This window comes from Acipenser ruthenus, chromosome 39, assembly GCF_902713425.1.
Source record: "Acipenser ruthenus chromosome 39, fAciRut3.2 maternal haplotype, whole genome shotgun sequence".
Classification (NCBI taxonomy): domain Eukaryota; kingdom Metazoa; phylum Chordata; class Actinopteri; order Acipenseriformes; family Acipenseridae; genus Acipenser; species Acipenser ruthenus.
This window is the reverse complement of record NC_081227.1, coordinates 2238803-2244802: the sequence shown is the minus strand read 5'-3', so window position 1 is coordinate 2244802 and position 6000 is coordinate 2238803. Positions and strand designations below refer to the sequence as shown.

At 36.3% G+C, this 6000-nt stretch overlaps 1 long non-coding RNA gene across 4 annotated transcripts in view; it reads right to left on the bottom strand.

Annotated features, from left to right (window-relative positions):
• Positions 1-2552: 2552 nt before the first annotated feature.
• The window catches only part of LOC131707214 (uncharacterized), a 115311-nt gene continuing 111863 nt past the window's right edge, over positions 2553-6000 (bottom strand). For all 4 annotated transcript variants that reach the window (XR_009311033.1, XR_009311035.1, XR_009311032.1 and 1 more), the window contains one exon: positions 2553-3866. This is a non-coding gene — a long non-coding RNA (uncharacterized LOC131707214). The remainder of the gene's footprint in view (positions 3867-6000) is intronic.

Genomic DNA, 6000 nt, shown 5'->3' with positions numbered 1-6000 from the left:
AAATGGTTTTTTGAATAGGTCCCAATATGTTACTTCCAAGACGTTATAACACACATTTTTGTATTATTTTGTTTATTATTCGTAAAAGGATTCACAGTAAATATCAATTCACAGTAAAAAAAAAAAAAAAAAAAAAGTGGAGGACAGAATTAGTATGTATGTTGATTTTTGTTCTGTGTGACGAAGCAATTTTTTGTTGTTGTTGTACTTCCCATCCTGCACACGTTTAAAACATGAATGAAAATGACTCACATGGGTCATGACTGTAAAGCAGGAACATTACCTTAGCATTTCACAAGTGGGCCTATATAGTATACATTATAGTATACCTTATAGTATACCCAATAGTATACCCTATAGTATACCCAATAGTATACCTTATAGTATACCCTATAGTATACCCAATAGTATACCCTATAGTATACCCTATAGTATACCCAATAGTATACCCTATAGTATACCCAATAGTATACCCAATAGTATACCCTATGGTCGTTCCATTATTGGTAACTTCCATGGTAAATATTTCTGTCACTTGCTGGCAAAACGACCATGTTATTGACACTTGTCCTAAAATTATGATCAGGAACGTTTCACTCGTACTAGTTTTACACTGTTACTATTTGTTTTATTCACTTCAAATCAGGCCTTGTTTTCTTTGCATTGGTTTTATCAGGCTACGAACTGTATATAACATAACCAGTTATATCGCCGTGCCTGAGATATGTGTGCAGACTTATAATGCTGATGTGGAAATAACTAGACTGAAAAGGGTTCAGCTCCAGGTTACCTCAAATGTATATTTTTCTTTCAAGAGATTAAATATCTGAAAAAGAGGCCAATGCTTCGGGAGCAAAGGGCTGTCTGAAGAAATTGATCACGTCTGTTTTGCGAAGCCAGTCCTTTCTCGGTGCGTCGGTTAAGAAACAGATGATTGCTGCAGTAGATCGCAGGGATGGGCTAGCCTGACAGCAGTGTGGGGCTGCTTTACTCTTCCACCTAACCTAACCAAGAAACGAAAGCTTGTTCAACGCTGAAGTGCCAACACGACTGACCTGACTTTAAAAATATCTCTCTTTCAGAAGCTCTTCACCGTCCAATTCATGTATTATTTAAAAATATATGTGAAAAATAACTGGACTTTAATTGGAAATAATTGCCAGGGTTTACATATGATTACTTTTTAATTTACTGGAATTATTTTCATTAAAGTTTTTTTTTTTTTACAATCATTATTTCGCCAAAAACATTTGAGACTAGCGTATGATTGTTTTATAGAAAATATTTCTTGTTGTTACTATTATTAACTCGAACTACATTGTAATTTAACGCAACACCTCAACTCTACTCAGATATTGCTTCCAGGCATATTATGTTGCTTGTTATTATTTTATTTAACATAACCAATTTAGTGACTCCTCTTGTATGATTTTGCTGTGGTGTCAGAAATCAATGTTTAGGTTATATTGTAATTTTAAAAAACTGTTTCGTCTGAAAACACAATACTTTAAATGAGTGTCCGGTTTTCAAGTCTCCCCTTAGTTTCCCATAGTAAAAGCATAACTAGGTGTAATAAAGCATGGTTAAGAACTGTAAAGCCTAGAGAGGTATGGTAAAGCATATTAAAAAACACGGCAAACCATGGTAGACTATGGTAAATGCATTGTATAACCATGGAAAAACTGCAAAACGACAATGCAGAAATACCCTGGCAAACTTTTACAAGGGGTTTACCATCTATTAATTCTATGAAGTTTTTTTTTTGTGTGCAGGCTCCAAAGCACTTAACTGTGACTAATTATGCTCAGTGTAGAAGCTTCCATTTTGTCCACTAAGGTCTTCCTCATTTCAGTCTCCAGCGACAGGCAGCCTGAGCGCGAAGCTCATTAAGAGCTGAGACCTTCAGCCTCTCAGGCTCCTCTCCGATGGCATTCTTCGCCTGAGGAGAGCAGACAGCTGGACACTTGAGAAGTTTTGAAAGTGCACTCCAAACCGCCTTTCAGCAGCCCTGCGGGCTCTTACTGCGCCCTGCCAGTGTAGAATGAACCTCGCCCCAGTTGCTGTTGATGCCTGAAGTGCTCATGTATGGAGGGTGAACTTTTCTCTTCTATGTTAACTGCTGACTACATGCTTTAAGCCTTTACAGCACATAAAGTTAACACAATAATTTCACACAATGGTATCTAATGATGTACGAACATCATTCCATTGAGCTCACGTTTTCCTCTATGAAACGTTGTGTTAAATGTGTATTTGATTTTGAATGGTGTTTTTTTTTTCATATAATTCATAAACACTAAAATTGGCGAACACATCCTACACTCTTTTTCACGCTGTACTTCCCATTGAAGGAACGCATCTGCACACAGGAGTTGCTTCTGGGAGTTCGCGTCGTATCGCATCGTGATGCGTAACGTAACATTTGTTTTAAGATGATTACTCTCCCTGAGCAGATTTTTATTTTTTTTATGATCTTTCCTTGAGTCTAGATGTCATCCTATCCACAAAACACATTATGACCTAATTCTAAAAAAAAAATCAAGACTACTCAATACAATCTTTTGTGATTTGTTTAACAGGTTAATCGTTGTGTGTAGGTCGTCTCTTGTTACAACAGAAATCATTTGGCACAGTTTGAGTGCCCAGAACCTAAACTACATGTTAGGACATTTCTTACAACAATAGAAGACACCCTACACAGACTATTAACTTCATTGAGAAAGACTTCAGTCGAAATGTTTGTCATTGCATTTACAAAGGTTATTTTAGTATTTCTAAATGTACCCTTATTCAGTGTTTTACAGTTAGGCACAATCGTTCTAATCTTGCAACAACTGCTCGCGAGTAAATCTCTCTGAATAGGTCTGCACTGTAAAAAAGCGTGAAAAATCTACCTATTTTAAATCCTTCAACTCCCCTAAACGAGGACACAAGATCCCTGGAAATTACATTTCAGAGAATCTTCCAAAGATATCCTTGCTTGAAAAAAAAAAAGCCTGAATATTGACTGTTTTTAAATAGAATGAATTCTGATAAATAAGTCCTCTGGAGAATATATAACTGCTGTTATGACACAAGCTGTAAAAAAACCATAGTAACACCAAATGCCATGGTGTTCTCTTGCTAGATAATTGAGTGGGCAATAGCTAAGCATCCCAAAGGCAAGGAAATTAAGGTCAATAATGCTGAGGTTGATGTATCGCTAGTCTACTAATGTTTTGTGTGTGTGTGTGTGTGTGTCACTTATTAACTTGTTTTCAAGATCCTAAAGCCATTTTAGCTTAGCGATCACCTACCATAGGGTAAAATAGACGAACAAGGAATCTGATAAGTTGAGATGACACCCACGCTTGTGATTCAGCATAATTATAGACGGCTGAGAACTTTTCACAAGGAAACCCCATTTATGACATCACACTGTTCCATATTTTCATACATTGCTTCATTCTCAGTATTCGTACGGTTGACGTCCAAAATATTCCTACCCGAGGCACCTCTCGGAATTTCCATTCAACTGCAAATTCAAAATGGTGACATCACAATGGGCTGCGTACCTCACTTCACGATATTCTCTTCCTTTTCAATGAAATTGACAGCACACTACATAAAGGTTATGTGTGAATAGAAAACAAATCTAGTGAATATAACTTGTGTATTAACAACAGTATGTAAGTGCAGTATATTTTTAATCTATTTTTTTTTTACTTGCTATAACATTGCTATAACATTATCTTACTAAATACTTTATCAAACACAAAACGAGCATCAATGGAGAAGCCACTGTCCCTCTGCAGAAGAACAGCCCTGATCTTCCTCTGTCCACCTTTCTCCAGACAAAGGACTTGATCAAGGAGTCGTAATGGAGGCTAAACAGGGTCAGAAAAAAAGGAAAGTTCCTAATTAGCACTTTAACAGAGCTGACACTCAGGCAGTGAAGGTGACAGCCAGAATCCTAGAGAGCATGTGTCTGCTTTACTACGGGTAGCATTGCATGTGGGGTAAAACAAGGCAAAATAATTCTCTTCACTGGCAAGCATGCTAATAATAACTATAGTGTGAGACCAGAAGAGAAAGGCATCACGACAGTTTCTTATATTATTATTATTATTATTATTATTATTATTATTATTATTATTATTATTATTATTATTATTATCATAACCATTTGTTTTACTGGTCACTTCTTTTTTTTATTAACTGGTATAAAACAGCTATTATTATTATTATTATTATTATTATTATTATTATTATTATTATTATTATTATTATTAGTAATATTATTAGTATTATTATTATTATTGTTATTAATATCCCTTATCATTTTCTGTCTAAATCCAGGAGGAGCTTCGCTTCATGAGTCTGTGGAGTCGATCAGAGTGAGTTTCAATTTTTTAAAGCAGTAAAAGTTTATAAATATATTAACTAACCATTAAACAATGAAACACATTTGTTTTCACGCAGTTGTTAATAGTTAATAAGCTAAAAAAAAGTGTTGTGTAAAAAGAAAGCGACCTTATAATTATTGTTGTGATTAACACGATTATGAAGATTATTATTTGGTGCCATTAAAAGATAACTGAGGGTGAAACAGTGGATACATAATGTAATCAGGATCCCGTCTCCATTATACAACGCACTCAGCATTATACAACAAACTCTGTGCTCATATAAAAAGCCTGGCTTCACTCCTGCAAAGGGGGTCAGACGATCGGTACTGATGCAAAGGGGGGGGGGGGGGGGTCCTTTACAAAACCAATGTGCCTCTTCCCATGCTAACAGGGGGAACGACTGCGAAAGCACAACCTTCACAATAAATCAAGGGGTTCAGACATTTTAGTTTTCGTTGGTAATTTCCCCTTTTTTTACATTTAACCCTTTTAATCCCAAAAGCGTTTATGTGTTAATGTGTTTTTATCAATCAGCGTCAATCTGCAGAAGATGAATTGAAACAGCGTTCCTGCATGTTGATCAATACGAGGTGTGTGCGCTCGTGCGTGCATGTGCAGTGTTCATGCACACGTACAGTATATTCCATGCAGTGTATTATTCACAGCTGTGTGCTAACAAACTTGCAAATCTGCACTGTGAGAACACAACCAATACAAACTAAACATAACTAATACCTCTAGATCATGTTCTTTTATGTCCAGTCATCTGTCATTTAACACCATCTCTCTCTCTCTCATCAAAAGAGAAGGTGTCTTTGTGTCCCTTTTTGCACAGTGAATTAAATACCTTTGCCCTTTTAGTTAATCCACATAAGTTTATTTTCATAGTAGGTGATGACTTTCTCTTCACAAAATCTATCCACAAGTGCCGTTTTGCCCCATTACAGGTTAAAGTTTGGTTAGCTGGAGTAAATCTCTGGTATTTGGAAGAAAAAAAAACGCCACATTTTGTGCATTATCAATTAACTGAGCAAAATAGAATATAACTTGAAGTTAAACAACAACAACAACACAAAAGCGGAGTAATGTTACTCAAAATCCTTGCCATGTTTAAAATAGCACTCTCCGAATGAAAAGCCACAGTTTGTCAAAATGGTTACTGCAATTTACAGTGTTAAAAGCTGTCTTGGCACGCTCCAACTTATAAACCCGAAGGCGCTCTGTAAACACAGGAGTTTAAAAACTCTTTTGGAAGCAGTATCCCCCTTATTCTTGATGACGGATGTTTTTTGATTGTTTGTCCTTTTCAAAAGTATTTATTCAGCAGTTTCTGGAAGGTGTGTGTGTGTGTGTTACTGATTTGACACTATCGACATATGACATTACATGTTTTTGGTAGCTGCCTACAAATATCTCATCTGAAACCTTATTTTCAATATGCAGGAGTCAGCATTTCAGGGAGAGTGTCTGTGTGCCCAGGCACTCGGCTTGTTAGCACCAGCACTTTGCTACAGGGTTAAATCCGGTTGGCAAACCTGACATTTAAAAATGCAAAGCTAGTCAACCGTCTACCACAACTGCAACCGAGTTTTATCCAATCAGCATGAACCTT